At 36.1% G+C, this 25,607-nt stretch overlaps 1 protein-coding gene across 3 annotated transcripts in view; it reads right to left on the bottom strand.

Moving 5' to 3' along the window:
* The window catches only part of INPP4B (inositol polyphosphate-4-phosphatase type II B), a 753,420-nt gene that overhangs the window by 636,924 nt on the left and 90,889 nt on the right, over nt 1–25,607 (bottom strand). For all 3 annotated transcript variants that reach the window (XM_034661577.1, XM_034661575.1, XM_034661579.1), the window contains exon 2: nt 4,331–4,394. The gene's annotated coding sequence lies outside the window, so the exon portion shown is untranslated. The remainder of the gene's footprint in view (nt 1–4,330; nt 4,395–25,607) is intronic.

The following is a 25,607-nucleotide window of genomic DNA, read 5'->3' as shown; positions in this document are numbered from 1 at the left end:
TATTGGTTCAGATGTAAGATATGAAATAGGTAGTGTCTTTACAAGGCAAAGTTTTCTCTTCGGCAACAAGTGCCTTAGCTGAGGAGCTCAGGTTAGAATTTTCTTCAATGACATGTGTGCAAAGTAGCAAAAACCAATGGGTGATAGAATTGGGTGACCTTCCTTTGGTGAAGAGAATGTTTCAATAGTGGAAAATTATTTTCTTTATAAGTTAATGTATTTGAATTCAGATTTTATTCTCATTGAAAAGATGTGATAAAGGGAGAGTAGGGTCTCAAGGTAATCCTAAATAATACAAAACATAGCTAAATTATAACTCTCATAGTACAAAGGACTCTTTCAGCCTTTAAATATTACTTTAGAGAAAATCATGGAGATACAAGGAGCTCATTCATTCAAAGTTTGTGTACTTCACTCAAAAGTGGGAGTAAAAGTGGATGGCAGAAGAATCTTCTTTACGTTCATATTAAAGGAAAGAAATCCCATGTCTGTGTATGTACCTACCTAAATATATATAATAAAATGCAGTGGTATATGTACCTATGCATATATACTCACATGCACACATAAGAACGACTAGGTAGCATCTATGCAAATCAACGACAGTGTGGCAGCTACTGCACCAAGTGAATACGGGTTAAGGGAGAGAAATAGTTACAGTATTATAAGGAATTTAGAAGGCTTCTTAAAGAGAAGTGCTAAGGTTATGTAGGCTTGGGAATAAGGGAGAAAGATTGGGCATTCAGAGTGGGGTATTCAGCATAAAGAAAGACAAGAATGTTTAGGGCATGAGATGGAGTAAGACAGAAACAAAGTAAGACATATAGGCAGGGAACTGATGGAAGAACTTGAATATTATTTGCAGGAGTCGATTTTAGACAGTGACATGCCTTATAGTTTTGGGAGATTTTAAACAGGTTTTAAAAGATGGAGTATCCCACAGAATCTAATCCTCAGAAGAGTAAAACATAACAAGAATTTTTCAAATGACAAAACCCATAAAAGCCAAAAAAATTCTTTAAAATTATTGTAATAGCTCTTTGTCATGTAAATCCTCTTTAAGAATTACTTTTTAATCACTTCTGTATGAAAATGCTCAGTGATGTGTTTTCGGCCTTGCACTTTAGCACTCTTCGGGAGCACACTTTGCCTGATGCTCCAGCTGCATTTCTGTAAAGCATTACATTGATCATACATGGCACCTAATTCAGGCAATGTGACAATTACATCACACCTCTCATCACACGCTGCAGAAGTATTTCTACTTCTCCTTTAAATTCATGGTCATTAGCTTATCAATCGACCTGCAAGTTTTGATGATTTACTTTCCATTGTTACTTTAGGGAAGGCAGGTAATAAATAATATAAAATATAAGTAATGTAGTAAGCTCTTAAAATATCAGAAGATTTTGATCCTTTCAAACCTCAACATATATTACATCTATGTTCCCTACAGCCTGTATAATAAACTACAGTGAAACACACAACTAAACAATTTATTTATAATTTATTTATTAGTGCTCTTGAACATAAGTAACATTATACACTAGTCTTATGACACAGTTTATTTTCAATCTTAAAACTGTTTATACTAACTAAGCTTAGATCTCAACCTACAGTACACCAAAAAAAATGTCAAATCCTTAATATCCTATTACAATTACCTACAAAGAAGTTAAATATATGTGAGAAAAAACTTGATATTCCTACATAATAAAGATAAATTATAGACATGAAATTTTCTTAATGAAATCCAATCTATTTCCAGGACACAAAAACATACATGAAAATGCAAGAGAATAACAGTCTCTATCTCTTTACATAATCTTTCTAGGGGTATATAGAAGGATATTTTGACATGACTAGTTGAAGTTGTTTCTCTCTTTGGATGACAAAACTCAGAATACTGTGACTAAAATACCCCCTTTAAAAGAGTCAGATGCAGAGCTTTCAAGTATCTGCACACGCCAAAGTGCCTGTTACTCCAACAGCTTGCTCTCTGAGCTCCACTGCCAGAATTAATCCTACACAGAATGACGGTGTTAGTTGTCATGCACAACTGGGAAAACTGAATGATCCATTTGTCTAAAAATAGCACCTTCACTAGTATGTCTTAAACTTCCGCATTTATACAAGGAGGACAGCATTACCTTGATACCAAAACCAGATAAGACTCCACCAAAAAAGAGAACTACAGGCCAATATCCCTGATGAACATGGACACAAAAATTCTTAATAAAACACTAGTAAACCAAACCCAACAGTATATTAAACACTGAAATGTAAATGTCCATATTCCATCTGAGATAATGGATACTGAGCATCAATAATTAGCACTCTTTGTCATATTAATAGGAATTATTTTTATAAGATTGCAAACACCCCTATTTCAATGAATCGAAAGGTCTAACTTAGAGAGATGATGATGTGAACACAATTTTGTCCACCCCAAATATGCATCCACATCCCACTCGTAACCTGTACACAAACACACACATGCTAGACCCTAAGCTCTTTGGGAATTTTGTCAAAGCAGAGCCCTTGGACTCTGGCAGTATACAGGACTGTTCCTTTATTTTCAGGTTGAGGAGAAGTGAATTTTGTTACTCTGAGTACACAATTCTGAAAACTCTACCATGTTAATGGAAATATCTCTTCTGCACCCTTTTTTCTTTTACTACATTCAGTTCAAAATAAGTTTATCCATCTCTTAAATGTATAAAATAAAAGGCCAGTAAAATTGAATATTAGCATATACAGACCTCAGAAAAAAGAAAAAGATGACATAATGCTTATGACATGTCTGTGCTCCTTTCCTCCTCTATTTTCATTCTAAAGGTCATAGATCCTTGACCCTCTTTATTGGTTTCAGCTCATTCCGTGTGCTTTTTTCCTCTCTCCTTACTGTCATTCATCAATTTACCCCCAACAAGCACTTTTCCACCACTTATCTCCCTATGCCTATACCATATAGCTCAGCTTCACCCTCTTCCACATATTGTCTAGGTAGTAAGTAATTCTCATTATGTCTCTCTTTGGGGAGCCACAGTTCATAGGTCTATGCAAAAGGCGCCCTCAATTGATGCCGTTAACCATTTTAAGATATTTCATAGTTTGAATTAACATTTTAGTACAGATAAAACTTGAATAGAGTGCCTACAATTCAAAATCCCCTTTAGGGGAGAAAAGCTGCTTCCTTAACTGGTTTATACATCCTTTGAAGAATTAACTGAAAGCCAGAAATAAGTAGAAACACCCCAATTTGCAATTCAACTTAAATTTTTGTTCAACTGCAAATTAAAGTTCAGAAACAAGTTTTCTGCTAATGTCCATTAAATTTAAACGCTACCTTTGTTTCAGCACTCATTTGTTTTTAGGAATTCAATGATTTGTCAAAAATAAAACCCAATTAATTCCAATTAGTATGCAGCCTAATGTACGTTTCAATAATTCTATTATTTGTGTTCACATACATATAGTGACACCCCATCTTCACAGCTGTATGAATAGAAAGTATTGAGACATGGGTCCAGTTCCCCATCAGAATTCTAAACTTTCAGAAACATTTCTATAAAAAACTATTTTGAGATAGCAGTTTTATTCATAAAACATACACACATTATATATCTGCATCTATACCCACACTTCTTTTACATGTACATATCATTAGAATATTTGCATGAGTGTTCATATTCTTAAGCCAACAAATGTAAATAAATCGCATAGCAATTTGAAAATTTAGCAACTAAATAGGCAATCTGTTAAGCATAATCAGGCATGCTATTCAGCCACTGTATGATATAATTCAATCTTCCAAAGAAAATATATGTTTTGCATGAGAGTTCCTTTATAAAAACTTGAAGTTTTCTAGGAATTTGTACTGAAATTTTCACATATTCAAAAAATAATAGCTAAAAACCATCTGACTAATGTTTAAATAAAAGGCAAATCTCATCACTGTAACCTGATAAGAATCTATTGTCTTATTGTCTATCATTTGTAAATATGATACACTAATTGGAGCTACTTCCAAAGAGAATACAATCTTCTAGTCAAGATTCTATTCACATATCAACATAAATGAAAGAAAAGCGTCATAAAATTAACCATTATCCATAATGTTTTGATAAGCTAATATATATTTAAAAACTTACTGTTCACTTCATAAATACGAGGATCATCATAAGTCATTCCCTCTACTTTTCAGATATTGATTTGATTTTTTGATGGGCTATTCCATAGCTGAACCCAGTAATCAAAGAAAGTCAAGTAGTTTAATGTGTCAGAGTTAAACAGACTAAAAAATATATCAGTTCAAAATAAGCATTACCTTGATCTGAATTTTCATAAAAAAACAGCAGATCTCTTGCCAGGTAACACCATTTCTTTGGGTTCTGTGGGCAAAGAGAAAAGAGATTAATAAAAACCACCTTTCTTTTTACCCTTTAAATACTTCTTAAAGAAGATTCATTAGTAATAAAGGTCAGAGAGGAAAACCATTTAGCAAAATACTCAGCTCTATTCAGCAGCTTCCTTGGGAAATACTTGTTATAAATGCCAAATAGTTCCTCAAAGGTACCCCCCCCCCATAGCCCAGAACATGGGTGACTGTGGCAGATACTCAGCTTTGTTTTCCTTGCTTCTCTCTCTTCTCACATGGGAACAAAACTAGCACTTGAGCAAGAGAAAGCATTAGCTTCCACTGTTTCAAAAGATGTAAACCAGGTTGGGACAGAACATTTACTTGGAAATCAACTAACTGAAATGGAATTTGCAATTATCTAAACTTACTTTTCTCCCTCCCGCAGTGAGTATGGGTTTTAAAATATTCATGAAAGCTTGGGTGTTTTCCTATTCTGTCTTTCCACAGAAGTGATAACGTGAGATATTATGGGATGACTCCGTAAATAATTGCAGATTACCCTGCTCATAGGATGCAATTTCAGAGCTTTTCTATGCTGCAACAAGGAGGAAAGCACTTTATAGAAGTCAAAAGTATGAAAATATATCTTATTCTCTCTCTTAGCATATAACGATCTTGACGAGTATTCCATAAGAGATTTTATTGCATCATTATCTGAATGTTCAGATTGGAGGATAAGAAATTCAAGTCTGAGCAACAGCTTTCCAGAAAAGAATGTTACATAGCCAGGTAAGAATTTTAAATTCATCCCTCGAGAAAGTTATTTGAACAAATGTTAACAGTTAAAAACATCATTGATTAATTGACTACAACAGTCATTATAAGAATAGTCCTATAACTGTAATCACTACAACATCTTACTAACTATGTGACCTTGGGCAAATAAATTAAACTCTGTAAGCCTTTACATTTCATCCGCAATATCAGAATAATAATTCCTCCTACTCCACAGAGCTGATAAATAAATGAAATAAAAATACATAAAGGATATAGAACTAATGAATATTAGCTAATGTAACTATCAATAACATTATTAATATTATTATCATTATTCCCCTTTTAAAAAAAACTCACTACCCCATTGAAAATCTCTGCCTCTGCGAACCATGCGGTGGATTGACTAAAATATCATCATATTGGATGTCCCTGAATTTGTCTATTTGTTCATCAGAGTCTGTGATGACAAAAATAAGTAAATAAATAAATAAATAGCCATTTTAGTGTTTGGGCTGGTGGAGAAAAAATTTTTTTCAGAGAGATGAGTAAGTTGCTAACCCCTCTACTGCATTGGCTTCTCTTGATTTTGCTAAAGATTTTAATTTAAAGAAACCCTCCAAGACATTATGATATATTTCAAGATTCTCTTAAAGCAAATGGCCCTTGTGTACTCTTATCAGTACTCAGTCCCATTCAGAAGACACCTCGTGGGCCCCTAGTGTAAGACAAGTGTATGGACTGACTTTAGAGAAAACAGTAAACAAAAAGTGACCCAAGAAAAACACAGTTCAGTGGAGGCATCACATCTTTAGACAGTTATTTCAAGTAATTGGTGTAAATACCAAGTTTAAATCATTAAACAATATACAATGTGCTGGAGCAACAGAAGGCATTGAAAGAATATTCTGCAGTCAGGAAAAGGATATTAAAAAAATAATCTTTAAAAACTCAGTCAGAACAGCCGAACTGATGATACACACTGGCTGACAATTGGTCCCGTTTTGTCTAAGAAAATTTCACAAAAGAGAGGAACTTTGCAAGACTAAGTCTGGAAGGCAGGTGAGTAAGAATATGTCTTTCCAGGGAGCTGAAACAAAGAACTGGAAGCCTAAAAAAATGTGGAGACCAGATTAGTATGAGGCTGACTTGGAGAGCCCATTGTGCTTCTCCCCAATCTCTCATTAAAATGCTCAGAGGATGTCAAGAGGAATACTAGTAATGGCATCAGGAAAAAAGAGACAAATTATAAAAAGGTATTTCCAGTAGCTGCATCCCTGATAGGGACAGATTAAGTAACACCGTTTAAGACTCAAACCTCATACTGTATAGTTTGAAAGATACAGCATATATGACTAGAAATACAGAAATTGGGAAGGGACTTTGATTCATACCAACAGCCCCCAACTCCAAGGTGGAATCCAGCAGACCAAAGTCAGCATAACATCTCTTGTGGGTTGAATTGTGTCCCCCAAAACATATATTAAAGTCCTACCCTTGCACCTGTGAATGTGACCTTATTTGGAAATGGAGTCTTTCCCTATATAATTAAAATGTGAGTTAAAATGATGTTATACAGAGATGGGGGACCCTTAATCCAATATGACTGGCATCCTTATAAGACGAGACACAAAGATAGACACATGCAGAGAAGGGAATGCCGCATAAAGACAAGGCACACCAAGGGAGATCACCACGTGATGAGGGAAGAAGAGACTGGAGCCAACAAGCCAAGTAATGCCAAGAATTGCTGACAAGAGAAGCTAAGAGAAAGTCATGGAACCAATTCTCCCCTAGAGCTTACAGAGAGAACATGGCCCTGTTGACCCCCTTATTCTGGATTTAGAGCCTCTAGAACTGTGAGAGAATAAATTTACCTTATTCTAAGCTACCCGGTTTGTGGTAATTTGTTATGGCAGTCCTAGTAAACTAATGTAGCATCTTTGGGCAACAAGAATTAGGCCCCTACCCTGATCACTTGGAGTTTAAAAAATCTTACAGTTACACTGTCAGCAAACATATATCTCAGTTTACAATTTAGAATACCCAGCTACATATAAAAAGCTAATTTAATGTTTAAATTGCCTTCCCTCCGTAGCTAGGATCTGCTGCAAGTGGAAACCAACAGCCAATAAAGAGGGATATGTTGGTCCTATATTTTTAGCCCAGGTCTCTCTTCCCCAGCCAGTTAACCTTGGTCCCAATGCCTGTGCAATATGGGAATGGAGTAAAAAACAGAAGGTAAGGAATAAAGAGGTAAATGGAGAAGGAAAATTTACTTTCTGTTCACTGAGCTAAGAGAGCTGTTATGTATTTAAAGCTGATTCTCAACCAGTGGATGCTTTCTCAGGTTTTTCAGGGGTTGTTTCCCCTTCTCCAATCACTGACGACCTTCATCTGAACTACCTCGATACGAGTCATACGGTCTCACTTTATCACTTACTATATCCACAACTCCAGCTAACACCTTCAGCTTCTATCTGTTGAAGCCAGTTCAGCCCCTGAGCAGCTCTCTGGGACAACCTCATGATTACTTGCTCACATTCATGGCCCAGATCCACTGCACAGGGAACTGTCCCACAAGCCCTGGGGAAATGGGCTACTCTCAATTCAGCACCTCTACTTTCACTACCATAAATGCTCACTAGCTCATCTTGGCTTTCAATTCATCAGAAATCGGTCCACAGTCTCCACAACCACCCCCAAAACTTCAAAGGGACACATAATAAACTCCCATTGAGTTTTGTTGAAGCACCTCTTTTTATCACTGGGAGGGGAAAAAAAGGAAACACGCCACAACCTACCTCCTTGTGGACCTTCCTAATGGACCCTCAGTTCACTCCAAAGAAATATGCCTTTAATCTCTAGACTTCTCATCTCTTTTGGATTAGGAATGTAGGAGTTATCTAATCAGTTCTCATGCCCATACTAGGGAATTTCTACAAGGTGACCTGTGTTCATAAATCACTTTGGTATCTGATAGCTATTGTCTTAAAGGGTCAACATTTTCCCATTTTATACCCTGTGATATGAGTTTTCACAATCTGAATTTTAAGAGACTCGTGGGGGAAGCAGCTAAAATTTGTATAATATGCCTACTGGACATATTATCTTTTTAAGTTTCTTGAGCATTCCATGAATTTTATACATAAATTCAATAAAATATAATCAATATTACCTCTCTTAATCATCAATATAATCTCTCATCTTCAGTCAGACAGAGTGCTTAATAGCTCCCATGTTGCTCTCACCAGTTTCACTTTCCATGTCTGTTCCTTCTGGTTGTGGTTGAATTTTTACTTTTCAGTACCTTCCAAATTTACCACCCTGTCAAAGTTTTAATGTCAACTTCTCCACAAAGTGATCCCCAGGTACTTTGGACTTAGTTGAGTTTATCACTCTCTGACCTTGTGTAGCAATTATAGTCAATGCATATAATTTATATTGCCTTCTTGGGTTGTCTTGTGCTGTCATGTCTCCCCAGCTATATTTTAAATTCCTCAAGAGTATTTGTATAGGAGGTGGTTCCTAATAAATACATACTCACTTCCATGTACAAAGATAAGACAGAGCTAACTTGTGTGGCATAAATATCTCACTATGTTCCATATAGAAATTACATAGTAAGTCCTTATTGTTGCCACATAAAATTTAAAGAACATTTGAACAACTAATATGTCAGATAGAACAGAAGCAGAAGACAAAGGAATATGAGAGTGATATGCCATCAGAAACCAAGGATGTCATTATTTGGAAATATAATCCATATGCAATGCCTTTGCATTTCTCTGCTTGACCTTACCTTTCTGCCAGGGTTACACTTGCCTCAGAAGGATTAGGATTGTTACAAGATAAATAAAATAAGAAAGGAGGAGACTACAGTTTCACCAGCAAGAATTCTAGATCCATAGCAAGGTGATGGTCTTGAAAATCAGGCTTTCCTTTTAATTTTTAAAAACACAATCTTAGTTACCATTACCATATTAGAAGTCAGAACTAGAGAACTAGTTCATGGAGTTATATGATTCCATTAGTGAAGAAAACGTAGGGTATGATGTCAAGGATGTGGAAAACTACCTTAGGTTCAAAGGTTATATGGAGAAGAAGACAGAAGAGGAAGAGGTCAAATATCAAGTCCTCATTTCCCTCCTCTAAGTTAAACCCCCACATGAATATGGTAATAAGAGCAGTAGGACTAGCAGACTGCTTTTCAGGGCATAGACTGGAGAGAAAATTCAAGACTCTGCGAAAACTAGCATTCAGCATTTAACACTACACTGGAGCAGTTAAGAGGCATTAGGTGAGGGAGGGAAATATCTAAATCCATGAATCTGAGACGGAATCCTATTATGCCCACAGCCAATGTGTGGTGCCCCAGGGAGACAGAAGTTCCCAAGTACCCTGATCAGGGAACATGACATTGCTGAGTAGATGTGGTCCCAACTACTCCCCGCCCCCAACTGCCCCCAAAATGAGATCACTGCCTCCATAATCACAATACCATAAGGGAAAAAATAGGGGAAAGAGAAGAATTCTGAAAGCACAAACATTTACCCAAAAGTTGTCTGAGTCATCTACCCATGATAAAAAGGAACATAAATGTATCTAGTCCAATGCCATGCTTTTACAGATGAGGAAACAAAAGACCAGAGTGGCAGACTCATTTATTCAAGAGTAATATGCAAATGAGGACAGAAAAGAGGCAGTAACTCCAATTTTTCTAATTCCTGCTGAAATGCTTACACACTATCCTACATTTTCATCCAGCTTCTTTTTATAATAAATATCAGTTAATGCTATTATTCAGTAAATATTTAAAAATAAAAATTCAAATTTTATTTTAAATAAAAATACCAATAATTTTAAATCCATTTATTTTAATGAATAATGAAATACATTTAAAATTAAAATAATGAATAATGAGTCCACAGAAACACTATTAGTCTCATTTATTTAGTAAATTTAGCAAGGTTACTGATTTAAGGTCATTATATCAGTTGTGCTACCACATAACAACAAACAAAAATATAGAAACTCTGGTTGCCTGGGTGGCTCAGTCAGTTAAGCATCTGACTCTTGATCTCAAGGTCATGAGTTCAAGCCCCATGTTGGGCTCCATGCTGGGTGTGGAACTGGGTATGGAGCCGGCCATGAAGCCTACTTAGAAAAAAAAGAAATTCTACATTTAAAATAGAAATAAAACCTCAAATACCATGGAATAAATCTAACAAAAGATGTTTATAACCTCTAAACTAAAAATTACTCAGAGAAACATTACTTAGAGAAAATAAAGCAGAAAAATAAATGGAAAGAGATACTTCATGCTCATTGATTGGAAGATAATCATGTTCATTATTACAGAATGTTGATTCTTCCCTAACTGACCCATGTATTCAGTGTGATCATAATAAAGATCCCAGTTGTTTGGTTTTTTTTTTTTAATTTTAAATTTACAAGCTAACATTTATACAGAAATATAAAGGGCCAAGATTAGCCAAGGTGATATTAAAGAACAAAGCTGGAGGTCTTCAATGAGCAGATATCAAACTTCTTATAAAGCTTTCATAATTGGTACAAAAACAAATAGACACATGGAACAAAACAAAGAAACAAAAAAAGACCACACAAATTATGACAACTAATTACACAAGTAAACTTGACCATGTAGAGCAGTCGGTAAAGGGCAATTTTTCCACTAAACGATACTGAACAAATTATATATCCATTTGGGGTAAAATGTGAATCTTAACTTCTACACATACATAAGAAAATCACTTTCAGAGGGTTGTGTATACTAACGCATGGATGATAAAACAATAAAGCTTTCAAAAAAGAATATATTTCCCTTTAGGGTAGACAATGATTTCTTAAAGAGCACAGAAGAAATGGTAGCTATAAAGGGAAAATACAATACATGTAACTGCATTTACATTAAAAACTTCTGTTTATCAAAAGATGCCACGTAGAGAATGAAATGGCAAGCCACAGAGTACAAGGAGAAACATGCAATACATATATCAGATAATGACTCATATTCAGGATACTTAAACTCCTACAAATCAATAAGAACAAGGCAGACAACTCGAAAGAAAATGGGCAAAAGACACAAATGGACATTTCACTAAAGAAGGCATTCAAATTTTCAACTAACATATTAAAATTTCCTCAATTTTATTAGTCCCTTGAAAATGCAAATTAAAATCACAGTGAGATACCACTGTGGCCAAAATAAAAAGGACAGATAACATCAAGAGTTGCAAGGCTATGGAGCAATGGTACTGCCATACCGTGCCTGTGAAGGGCAGAGAGTGGAAATTGGTGTAACTTTAGGAAAGTTTGGTACTGTCTACTAAAGGTGGACATATGCACACCTTGTCACTGGGCAAGTGCCACTCCTAGGTTTATAACCACTATAAAGGCCAAAAAATATGTACAAGAATGTTCATAATAGCAGTCTCCATAGTAGGGACTATGGAAACAGCTCAAGTCTGCATTAATAGCAGAACTAATTAAGAAATTAAGATTGATCCATACAGTGAAATGCTACACATTAATGAGAATGAACAAACCACAGTTACAGGAACAACATGGATGAATATCACAAACAATAATTAGGGTAAGAAGTCATATGCAAAAAGTACACACCGTATGACAACATATATATAAAATGTGGAGGGAACCTTTTGTGGGGTGGTGACTGGGAGAAGACATGCGGGTGCTTTGAAGGTACTAATACTATTCTTTTTCATGAGCTGGCTATTGGATCTTCAGATGTGTTCACTTGCAAAATTTTATCAAGCTGTACACTTAAGATTTGCTCACTTTTCTATATGAATGCTATATTCCAATAAAGTTCATTTTTTTAAGTGGTACTGGAATCCCCGCCCAAATGTCTACACCACTTGAAAAACAAGTTATGAAGAGATTTTAAAGGTGATCCCTGATTTTAAAGACAATCAGAAAGAAATGAAAGAGCAGATTTCAATCTGTAAATGTTCTTTCTCAGCATCTACAGGTGTGATAATGCAGGGCAGCCCCTGGAGAGAGAACATTAGTGTTTTCCCTGGAACACAAGCCATTTTCCATATTTTCAACCTATACATTCCTCCTCAAATTACTTATTCATTGTTGACTCTGTTCAATAAAAGGGAATCTAGCATAAAATGTATGTATATTCCATTTTAAAGCACATTTGGGTATTTAACAGTACGTTTGTTTGAGGGGTTTTTTTGTTTTTTGTTTTTTAATTTGGGCTACATTAGCCAGGAAACATAGAGTCAGATTTTAAGTGTTATACCTGAACTTTTAAATTATTTCCTTTTGCAAATACTAAAATTTCTACTGATTGGATTCCTTTCTAATTTCCCTTTGCTTATTGTTTTATGATACAATTACTACATTTGTAATTTTAGGTTTTTAAAAGTTTCTGCATTTAAGCTTTGGAAAGAAAACATAAATAGAAAACAAAAATACAATAAATACCTATTTATCTCTGTCTGCAAGCAATGAGATAGGAGAAACTTTTTCTTTTCTGAATTATAATTATACCTAGATTAAGCATCAATAATGAAAAACCACAAAGGTAATAACCAAGGCACAGGCATTTTGAAATGCATGCTTAATATATGCCAGAGAAAAGGTAGAAATAACAATAAAGTCACATCCAGGTTTAAAGCATACTAAAAAGTAGGTATTAGGAACAATTAATTTCTGCCCTTTAATTTTTTTAATAATCAGACTTTTAACTCAGTTGGTGAAAACATTCTTCTCTAAATGAGTCATTCTAATTTCACTGATAATTTTATGTATTTAATCATAAGTTTTTCACTCTTTGTTGTTTAGTCAAAAAATAATCAAAATATTTTCCCATAGGCAATTTAGCAATAAAAGACTTGAAAAAAAAACTTCTACTCTTTGAAAACTATTTTTTAATCTCTTAGTCTGAATTACCTTAGAAGTACCTTATTATTGTTGTAATAGTAAAAATAAACATTTATCACTGCCAAATATAAACCAGAAATTGTTTTGAGTTGCTGTCTTACACATTCAATACTCGTAACAGTTTTAACAGCTGGGTATGCTCTTATCCCATTTTATAGATGAAGAAACTAAAGAACAGTTTGGTTACCAGAAAGAAGTCACCTGATCCACAGAGCCAGTGAACAAAGGCAAGACTTGAAGGCAGGTAGCTGTCACCAATTCTGTTCTCTCAACTATTCTGCTGAGCTAATGTTCCACTATTTCCATGTCAGTACCTGTTACTAACGCACATCTTTGGTCCTTACGTGTTATTATTTAAATATATTACTTAACTCTTACTAGGAAGTCTCCCATTTTATTTTAAATGTATGTTATTGGGGCACCTGAGTGCCTCAGTTTGTTGGGTGTATGACTCTTCATTTCGGCTCAGGTCATGATCTTAGGGTTCTGGAATCGGAGTCTCTGGGCACATTCAGTGCTTAGCCGGGAGTCTGCTTGAGATTCTCTCCCTCTCCCTCTGCCTGCCCCCCCCCCGCTCACACACACTCCTTCTCTCTCATAAATAAATAAATCTTTACAAATAAATAAATAAAATGTATGTTATTTAAAAATATATATTTTGTGTATATCTTTATTATCTTCTATATTTTTCATGTATTCATTAGAATTGTATACACACTGTACTTTGAATATAGAGTGGGCACTATCTTCTAAGAGCTTAAAGCAATTTACACATATTATGCCATTTACATTTAAACACACACACACAACCAGCACTAGTCTCTGAATTGATTTTTATATATTTTATTGCATATTTGCAATAACAAACAAATCAGGGTCTAGATCCTATTCTCAAAAGGTGGTCCATAAACTGTTAGTATGACATTACCTGGGAGCTTGTTAGAAATACAGAATTCCAGGCACTACACTAGACCAACTGAGTCAGAATCTTCATTCTAACAAGAAACTCAAGTGATGAGTAGGTATATTAAAGTGTAAGAAAGCTGCTTTAGGGGCAACTGTGTGGCTCAGTCAGTTAAGCATCTGACTTCAGCTCAGGTCATGATCTCAGCATCTTGAGACCAAGCCCTACATGGGGCTCTTGCTCAGGGGGGAGTCTGCTTCTCCCTTTCTCTCACCCTCTGCCCCTCCCCCGGCTCATGCTTGCTCTTTCTCTCAAATAAATAAATAAAATCTTAAAAAGAAAGAAAAAAGAAAGAAACCCACTTTAGATGATCTAGTCCTCTAAACTAAAGGTTTTCTTAATCCTTGCTTCAGCTAATTTATTTCCGTAGGTTCTGTGAAATTTATTCTTATCAATTTTACCACTAAGTATTTTAGTCTGTTAAAATTATTGAATACTTCACTATCTCTATCATTTTTTTTTAATTTTTATTTATTCGACAGAGATAGAGACAGCCAGCGAGAGAGGGAACACAAGCAGGGGGAGTGGGAGAGGAAAGAAGCAGGCTCACAGCAGAGGAGCCTGACGTGGGGCTCGATCCCAGAACGCCGGGATCACGCCCTGAGCCGAAGGCAGACGCTTAACCGCTGTGCCACCCAGGCGCCCCTATCTCTATCATTTTTACTGCCTGCAGTGTTACTGGATTTTACTGAATTAACTATTGAGGACTTAAAACAGAAGCTTCTCTTCTAGGGCTGTCTGAAAGGCTGTTTTGTTGGCAAGGTGCTGCATCTTCCACGAGTAACTACAAATGCCATCAATTGAGAACAGGCAGAGCTGACATGCTTTAGTTCTGGTGTGTAGCCTTGTAAATGTCCATGAGAGTTCCTAAGTTAAAAAATCAATACTAGAGTAGCTACCGTTTTCTCAAAATCCTAAGAGATTTTATGCTATATTATAGCACAATGCTGATCTCAAATCCTTTGTGAATTCTTCTCAAATTTTCTTAGTTCTCAGGTATTCACTTATAAGTTGCCCTAGGGTTTTCTAGATTTTTACATAAGATGACCTGAAAAGGTTCCAGAAAGATATTAGTATTACTACTAAGCTAAGGATTTTGCTCTGCCTAAAACACACACCATTAACAACAACCAAAATCAAACATAATAATAAAACCCTCCAACAAAGAGAAACATCCATATTGAAAACCGTTAAAAATAGCTTCAAAAACAGCAAAATAATGCAAAAAAAATCAATCTTAAGATACAAGACAAAGTTCTGTGCTGTTAAGTGCTTTTTACTGTTTAATAAAGTACCAATACTCATATCTTCAAAAAATTATCAAATTTCCTTATCATCTTATCTCTTTGCTTTGGCTCTTGAATAGATTTCCAACTTATGAGTGAGCTGGGATAAGAAGGTTAATTTACTTGAGCATACAGAATCAAGGAGGATCATTCGTTATAATTTCGCCAATAGAAAAATAAAGAATGTGTGAGTGTAGTCTGGGTATTAGATAGTAAAAAGGAATTTATTTTAATTGTGTCAGGTGTGATATAACCATATTGTGGTTACATAAGATAAATATCCTTATCTTTTAGAAATGTATGCTGAAAAAAGTTGGGCTGAAATGTCCAGAAAATTATCAATAGGACATACAGGTACATACCACCACCACTAAAAACAAAATAAAATAAAGTACCACCTACAAAAACAGAGAGAAAGAGGACCCATTAGGAATCTAGAAATGACATCAATAATAGAAAAATTTTAGTTATCAATGCAGGAAGCTTACATAAGCCATTAGTACATTAGATTAAAAGTAATGAAAGAAAAATAATGTTTCTTTTCAATATTCATAATGTAACTGAACTAACATTATATTTGAAAAATGCTGTGGATACATGTTATGGATCTCTTGCTCCATCTAATCACTATGATAACTCTGTTATATATATCACTACTCTTAAGATTTAAAATAGTTATTTAAGGGGCGCCTGGGTGGCACAGCGGTTGAGCGTCTGCCTTCGGCTCAGGGCGTGATCCGGCATTATGGGATCGAGCCCCACATCAGGCTCCTCTGCTATGAGCCTGCTTCTTCCTCTCCCACTCCCCCTGCTTGTGTTCCCTCTCTCGCTGGCTGTCTCTATTTCTGTCAAATAAATAAATAAAATCTTTAAAAAAAAATAAAAATAAAATAAAATAGTTATTTAAGACAGACATGAACACTTTGCCCACTTTCAGAACATTTTTGGCTTGACCCAAGGACTGCTTTACATTGCTTTACAGTAAGCCTTTCTATTCTATCTTCTACTTATTCCATTCTGTAGGAAAAGGAGGGATAATTTGCTTGGTCAGATAGTCATTTTTTATTAGTGGTTTCTGTGCTTAAATGCAGTACAGTAAGTGGAAAACTTAGTCCAAAAATTTGGAAATTAACGGACATCAAAAAAATTTCAACTATGTTAACTTACTTTCTACCCCCTTTTAGGAACCAACAACTCTGGCAAAGCATATAAACATCAAAACTAATACAGCAGAAAAAATCTTTTGCAATGCTGAAGGTATCCATGTACAGAAAACCTAAACAATATTTAAATGCAAAAAATAAATAAATGATCTAAGAAAAGAGAATTATAGTTGAATGCCTCCATAGTCTACTATCAAAGAATTACAGAAAAAAAAAGGAAGACAAAATTAAAAACTATATGGTGCCCAATCAGGGAATTTCTGCTTCTGGTAACACAGGCACTACAAAATTCTAAAAAGCCCTCTCCTTCAGAACATCTGGAATGCTTGATAAAATACAACAAATATACTTTATTTTTTTTAAAAGATTTTATTTATTTATTCGACAGAGATAGAGACAGCCAGCGAGAGAGGGAACACAAGCAGGGGGAGTGGGAGAGGAAGAAGCAGGCTCATAGCGGAGGAGCCTGATGCGGGGCTCGATCCCAGAACGCCGGGATCACGCCCTGAGCCGAAGGCAGATGCTTAACCGCTTAACCGCTTAACCGCTGTGCCACCCAGGCGCCCCAACAAATATACTTTAAAATGCACTGCTGAGCTGATAAGACACAGAACAACCTTAAAGCGGCAGAATGAAGCAGGGTTGAAACAAGAGAAACATCCACATGCAAAAGCGTGGGTGTCCTTGTGTTATTTACTAATATTAAAATCTTAAAGCTTTGCAATTTATTAGCCTGATAGGAAATAATGGATAAGCCTGTAGGTTTGAAAAAGTGAGGAGTTGAAATTCAGAACATCTAAAAGCCCGAGAGAACATATAACTTAAAAAAAAAATGCCTTCTACCATAGGGAAGTGACAAAGGGAAAACTATCTATGGCACCCCTAGCTTGGAGCAGAGAAAAAGAAAATCACTCTTCTAAAAAGGCATTAACCATAGTTCTTCCCGCATAGCTTTTAGCCTTGGTTTTACCCTGATTATAAATCCTGAAAAACTTCAAGTGGAGAAATTAACTTTTTCAAGTTTTTATTTAAACTCCATTTATTTAACATACAGTGTAACATTAGTTTCAGGTATAGAACCTAGTGATTCATCACTTACATACAATACCCAGTGCTCATCACAAGTGCCCTCCTTAATCCCCATCACCAAGTTAATCCATCCCCCACCCACCTGCCCTCTAGTAACCCTGGTTGTTCTCTCTAGTTAAGAGTCTGTTTGGTTTTCTGGTTTGCCTCTTTTTTCCCCCCTGTGTTCATCTGTTTTGTTTCTTAAATTCCACCCAGGAAAACAGCATGGAATATGCAGTTTCCACAAAAAGTAAAAAAGAGAACTACCTTATGATCGAAAAGACTTATTTTAAATTTAAAGAGACAAATAGTTGAAAGGAAAAGGATGGGAAACTGTAAACAGGAAATATAAGAAAGCTGGTGTGGTTAATTAATATGAAACAAAGTATACTTCAAAGCTAAATATATTCTAAGAGGTAAAGATAGATATTTCATAATGATAAAAGGGTCAATTCATCAGGAAGACATAATGATCTTAAATATATGTATGCATCTAATAATAGAGGTTCAAAGCTCATTAAACAAAAACTGATAGAACTAGAGAGAAAAACAAGCAAATCCATAATCATAATTGATTTTCAATACCCCTTTTTCAGTAACTGATATAAGGAGACAAAAATGTCAAGAAAGAAAAAGTAGTCTTAATATCACCACCCAACAATCTCGACCTAATTGACAATTATAAAATACTATACCCAGCAACTGCAGTGTATACATTCTTTTCAAGAACACATGTAATATTCACCATAATTGAAACTGTATTAGCCATAAAACAAACCTCACTATACTTTAAAAAATTGAAATCTCCCAGAATATGTTCTTTTTCCAAATTTAAATAAAAATTCTACAACAGCAGGAAAAGAAATAATTGGAGGCTAAATAATCTAAGTAACCCATGGGTCAAAGAAAAAGAGGTAACAAAATTAGAAAATGTTTCAAACAGTATGACAAGAACACACACAGCGATACATATGAGACATAACTAAAGTAGTGATTTTAAAAAGATGGATGGCTTTAAATGCCTATATTAGAAAACAAGATAGAAGTTTCTGACTTAAGAACCAGAAAAAGAGCAAATTAAAATAAGGAGAAGGAAATAAATATTAAAATCATAACAGAAACCTTTTTATTTTAGTGTAGTCCTAATAGTTTAGTTTTACTTTTGTTTCTGTTCCCAAAGGAGACATAGCTAGAAAAATGTTTCTGCAGCTGATGTCTAAGAGATCACTGCCTATGTTTTCTTCTAGAAATTTTATGGTTTCAGGTCACAAATTTAGGTCTTTAATCCTTTTCTTTCTTTCTTTCTTTTTTTTTTTTTTTTGAGAGAGAGAGAGAGAATGGTGGCGAGAGGCAGAGGGAGAGGAAGAGAGAGAGAATCTTAAGGAGGGCTCGATCTCATGACCCTGAGATCATGACCTGAGCTGAAATCAAGATCAGACACTTAACTGACTGAGCCACCCAGTCACCCCAAGGTCTTCCACCTACTTTGAGTTCATTTTTGTGAATGGTGTAAGAAAGTCAAGTTTTCCCAACACTTTTGTTGAACAGATTATCTTTTTCCCATTGTATATTCTTGCCTCCTTTAACCATATAATCATGAGTTTATTTCTGGGCTCTCTATTCTGTTCTATCGATCTATGTGTCTATTTTTGTGCCAGTATCATATTGTTTTGATTTAGTACAGCTTTGTGGTATATCTTGAAATCTGGGATTGTGATAGCTCCACTTTTGTTCCTTTCAAGGTTACTTTGGCTATTTGGGGTCTTTTGTGGTTCCATACAAATTTTAGGATTATTCTAGTTCTGTGAAAAATGCTATGGTTATTTTGATAGGGATTACATTAAATGTGTAGATCGCTTTGCATAGTATAGACATTTTAACAACATTTGCTGTCCAAAATCATGAGCATGGAGTATCTTCCCATTTGTTCGCCATCTTCATTTTCTTTGATCAATGTTTTATAATTTAATAAAAACCTTTTGCTCAGCAAAGGAAACCATCAACAAAACAAAAAGACAACCCATAGATGGAAGAAGATATTTGCAAATGGTATCTCTGATAAGGGGTTAATATTTAAAATATATAAAGGATTTATATAAGTCAACACCAAAAAATAAATAATCCAAATAAAAATGGGCAGAAGACATTCATTAACAGACATTTTTCCAAAGAAGACATACAGATGACCAACAGATACATGAAAAGATGCTCAACATCACTCATCACCAGGAAAATGCAAATCAAAACCACAATAAGGTGTAACTTCACACCTGTCAGAATGGCTAAAATTAAAAACACAAGAAACAACAAGTGTTGATGAGGATATGGAGGATGTTCACGGTTGGTGGGAATGCAAACTTGGTGCAGCCACTGTGGAAAACAGTATGGAGGTTACTCAAAAAATTAAACAGAATTACCATATGCTCTAGTAATTCTAATGCTGGGTATTTATCCAAAGAAAACAAAAACACTAATTCAAAAAGATATATGCACCCCTACATTTATTGCAGCATTATTTACAATAGCCAAAATATGGAAGCAATCCAAGTGTCCACTGATGGATGAATAAAGAAGGTATGATAATAATGGAATATCACTCAGTCATAAAAAAGAATAAAATCTTGCCATTTGCAACAACATGGGTGGATCTAGAGAGTATTGTGCTAAGTGAAGTCAAAGACAAATACCATATGATTTCATTCATATGTGGAATTTAAGGGAAAAAAAAAACAAAAACAAAACAAAGGACCAAAGAGACTATTAATTATAGAGAACAAACTGGTAATTGCCAAAGGGGAGGGTGAAGGGGGAATGGGTGAAACAGGTAAAGGGGATTAAGAGTACAGTTAGCGTGATGAGCACTGAGTAACACATATAATTGTTGAATCATTATACTGATATATATAATCATTACACTGATACTTATAATTGGTATATATACACCAGAAACTAATATAACACTGCATGTTAATTACACTTGAATTTTAAAAATAATTTAAAAATCATAATAGAAACCAAAGAAACATTAAATACACAAATGATAGAGAACATTTTTAAAAACACAAATTGGTTCTTTGAAAAGTTTAATAAAAATGATAAACCCTTAGCAAACTAGTCAGGGGGAAAAAGAGGGGAAACACAAATTAAGAAAATTAGTAATGAAATAATAAACATTGCTAGAAACTCTACAAAGGATAAAAGAAAATATCATAAACAATTTTATGCCTATTAACTCAAGAATTTAGATGAAATGCACATATTCCTTGAACAACTCAACTTGCCAAAACTGACTCAAGGAGAAATAAAAAACTGAATGCTATCCTTCCTATTAGAGATTCCTCCAAATAAATGAGAAAGCGAAAGAACTAATAGTGTACAGATTGAAAAATAAAAAAAAAGAAACCACCTCATAGGCCATAAATCATGTGGGCAACACAATTATAACTGAAAAGTGTTCAGAAATAACTCAACTGCCCAATGAAAGGGGAGTGATTAAGGAAACTATCATTTATCAAGTTTATGGAATATCTTAATTTTAAAATGACACATTTCAGGAACAATGCATCTTTCTCCTTAGCACTTATGCCCACCATTAACTCTCACTTATTGTTTGCCACAATGTTAAAACCAAAGTATATCTGGGAGCTGCCTAAATAAACATGCCTTAAAGAATATCTCCTATGCCTTTATTGCTCCAATTTTTTCTCATTCCTGCTTTTTAAAAAATTTCTTTTCCTTTGTTCCCTCAAAATAAATGTCTTTACATGGAATTATACAATTTACTTCTTGTTTAAAATCTTGTCTATTCTGCTCTGTTCTCGGGTTGAATCTCTTCCTCTTAATTATTAGTGTATAACCATCTCCCAGCATTGTCACTGGGTACCGGAGCATGGTGGGGGGAGACAAGGGGCAAGAGAGGGAATGGGGGGAGGCCCCAGGCAGAAACAATATGCTTTTTATGACTCAACATCAGATGCCATGGTGTATCATTTTTTTCATAGTCTATGGGTTAGAATAGTCACAAGCCCCTACTTACAGATTCAAAGGCAAGTAACAGACCTCATCTTCAGTGGGAGACATGTGAGTCTCATGAAAAAAACAAGTGGGATGAGATACATACGTATCGGTGTGTCCAAAATACAATCTGCTATGAACTCTGAATAAAACAATGGCAACTACATAACACCGTAGTGGATATTAAATTAAGAGGATTACTAATACTCTCAAAAATGTAAATAACTGATTAAGGCTCTTTTATTTTCCTAATAACTAAAAGGACTAGAGTGGTTGAGAGCTTCATCTTTAAAGTCAGACAGACTGGGGTAAGGTTCAAAAAAATCACCTGACACGTAAAACAGAAATAATGATACCTATACTACTATACTTTCTATGGTAATACTCCATATGGTTGTTACCACATAGCAAGGACTTGCAGCTATTATTATAAATAATAGATGCGATATTTCTTAGCAAAGAATATTTCAAAAATACAAAAGTATACAGAGAAGAAAATTAGTCACTCATAATTGTACTACTCAGCAAAAATGAAACTCATTTTAAAATGACCTTGACAAAATAAGAGTCCTATTTTTTAAAAAGGATACAAGTCAATTGGAAAATCATGAAAAGAAACAAAAATCCTGTTCTGCACCATTTTATGATACCTACCAAATGGGGATAGCTCTGTAGGGCAGATGAGGAGTTAGGGGAGGCAGGACTCACATACACTAGGGGACAGGGTGGGATAAAGCTCCTGAGGGAGCCAGGAGAGGCCTCACCAAGAAGGTGGTATGCAAGCGAGGCCAAAGTGGGAGTGGGTTTCAGATCACCGGAAAGCAATGAAAGGAGGTCTGAGAGCTGGTGGCGACAGTGGCACACACACAGGGGACAGGCTGAGGGATCCATTTGGAGGGCCCTGGGCACATGGGCCTGATCAGATTCGGGGTTTCCTTCCGGGGGACGTAATAAATGAGGAATAACTATTAGGTCAGATGATGAGCATGGATGCCAAGTTAAAGAATTTAAACCCTTATCCTTATAGGTAGTGGGAAGTTTCGGAGGTTTCTTTTTTTTTTAAAGATTTTATTTATTTATTCGACAGAGATAGAGACAGCCAGCGAGAGAGGGAACACAAGCAGGGGGAGTGGGAGAAGAAGAAGCAGGCTCATAGCAGAAGACTGATGTGGGGCTCGATCCCATAATGCCGGGATCACGCCTGAGCCGAAGGCAGACGCTTAACCGCTGTGCCACCCAGGCGCCCCTCAGAGGTTTCTAAGGGAAGGGTTATGACTTATACTATTGTCTTTCAGAAAACTTAATGTGAAGCAGGGAAACTGAAATCAGGGAGATAAAATACAAAATATCAGATGACAGAACTTCATAAAGAAAACTTTTTAAAGATAGAAGAGTAAGGAATTAATATGGTATGTAAAAACTAAGTATAGATATTGTAGAAAGACCTGGACACTGTAGACATTTGCCATATTTGGGATGCAACTCTAAAAATAACATGATGTTGAGGAATATCAAAAAGGAATATGATAAAAAAGGGTCGGTATAATCTATATAATCAGAACTTGGCACAGTAGTTTCTCCCATCGAGTGTTAAACATGAGATATAGGAAGAGTATAGGTAAATAAAAAGGCAAAACTAGAACTGTTGCTGTTGTTGTTGCCCTTTTTAAAAAGAGCCAAAGTAATGAGTGGTAACAGAGTCAAAAAATAAGTCCAATAACGACAGTGACCCTCAAGCAGAGAGAGATAGGGACCTAGGGAGGACAGTGCAATTGGCTTAATTATGAAAACAAGATGTATTTTGCTTGGAAGTAATAAAACATCTCCCAACACATGCCTTCCATCCCCTCTCTCTCTTTCACCACAATTCCATGAAAATTCTCAAAAGCAGTGCTTTATAAATTCATATGCCTCAAAGGCCTCCTCAAGACATTTCTAACCCCACGACTCTGATTCTCTATCCCGCCCCATCCAGTAGGGCCATCATCTAAGCACATGGCTTTTGCCTGTGGTATGTGGAGCTGAGAGCAAAGAACACTCCCTGGAAGGCAACTGCAACATACGAACCAGTGATCAGAAATTAATGGTCAGAAACAATGGCCTCAACACTTATTCCATATTTGACTCTGGTTTTTAATTTTTTAATTTTTGTTGACTCTGACTTTGTAAAATCATTCAACAAAATCACTCAGGGAACAGTTGCTGAGGCCTGGAAGATTAGGTGCACTGCCTAAAAGAGACAGTTGGTTAGAAACTTGGGTTGTCTCATTCCTGACCTAGGTGTTGCTTCACACTGCATGTTCTCTGTTCTCCATGTACTTTGGAAAGTTATTTATTTCAGTTTCCCCAAAGCATATCAGACCCCACATACATTCTATTGTGGACTGAATGTTTATGTTCCTCCAAAATTCATTTGTTGAAATGTAGCCCTCAAAGGGATGGTATTTGGAGGTGTGCCTTTGGGAGGTGATTAGGTCATGAGGATGGAGCTCCCATGAATGGAATTCGTGCCCTTATAAGAAGAGGCTAGTAGGCTAGTGCACTCTTCTTCTACCATGTGAAGATACAGTGCACAGTCACCCACTGCAACTGGGAAGGGGGCCCTTGGGGGAATCCAACCCTGCTGACACATGATCTCAGACTTCTAACCTCCAGGACTGTGGAAACACATTCTTCTTGTTTCTAAGCCATCCCATCTATGGTACTTTGTTTTCTTTGGCAGTCCAAACTGAATAAGACACATCTGCTTTTCAAAAAGAAAAAAAAAATTTTTAAACAATTTAATATTTTTAGGATGTGGAATTCTATTTTATTCCTATTTGGGGGCTTGCCTCATAATATGTAAGGCTAAAACAAAACACCATAAACCTATGGACATCTAAGTTGAGGTTTCTTATAAGACCTGCTTAAGGAAATAGACATCCTTCAGAGCTGGAAGAACGGAAGCCAGCCACATAAGGTAAGACGAGGGAATCACATCTATATGCAGCTGAAAAAGAAACTGAAGTCGTTCCGTGTGGAAGGCAGAGATTTAGGAGGCGCAAGTTGCCTAGTGGCCAGGGGAATGCAGGCTGAGAAATGAAATTCTTTTTTTTTTTAAATATTTATTTATTTATTTGACAGAGAGAGACAGCCAGAGAGAGAGGGAGGGAACACAAGCAGGGGGAGTGGGAGAGGAAGAAGCAGGCTCCCAGCGGAGGAGCCTGATGTGGGGCTTGATCCCAGAACGCCGGGATCACGCCCTGAGCCGAAGGCAGACGCTTAACGACTGCGCCACTCAGGTGCCCCGAGAAATGAAATTCTGATCCAGGAGGAGGACGTCCTGATTCTCTCCTAAAGAGAGAATGCGTGTCCTCAGTTTCCCCTTCTGTGGATCTTTTCCAGCTGTAACTTGTCTGCAGTCAAGACTCACAGCCTGAATTTCTGCCGAGGCCCCTGTCCCTGAGGCTTGGAACCATCCGTCTTTCCTCTGTCAGAAGTGAACACCCTGCTGGTTGCTGGAGGAGAAGAAGGAGGCTCCGTCCTTTCGCAGCCTTACTGTTTAATTTTAAGCAACTAACTGGGGAAATTCTGAACTTAATGAGCCCTTCTTTTGTCCTTGGAGGAGTCACGGAATGCAGCTGTCAGGCAGCAAGACTTGTACAGGAGTCTTCCAGATCCTCCGTAATTCTTCAGCTAACATCATATTTTATATTATCACTTGCCGATGGCCTGACAGCTGACACTCTACCCCCTATAAATTTCCCAACAAAGAAGGACCAGATGTGTCTTCTTTATTGGCCACATTTTCCTGTACATCCTGAGAGGTTTTTGAAGAAAAGCAAATTTTCCTTTTTTTCTATGAAAAAGGAAAGGAAGAGCATGTATTAAAAGATAGTTACTAGAATTAGGTGACCCACGAAGCACTTCCAAAGTGTCTCCTTTGAGCCAGAAACGGACTTAGAATCTATGGACCTGGTTCAGGATAGTGTAAGTAATTCCCAGCACACCTGCCCAGGTGGAAACAGCTCTGTGCAGAGGAGAGCTCTAAGCTT

Source organism: Ailuropoda melanoleuca, chromosome 5 (genome assembly GCF_002007445.2).
Source record: "Ailuropoda melanoleuca isolate Jingjing chromosome 5, ASM200744v2, whole genome shotgun sequence".
Classification (NCBI taxonomy): domain Eukaryota; kingdom Metazoa; phylum Chordata; class Mammalia; order Carnivora; family Ursidae; genus Ailuropoda; species Ailuropoda melanoleuca.
This window is presented reverse-complemented; position numbering and strand designations above follow the sequence as displayed.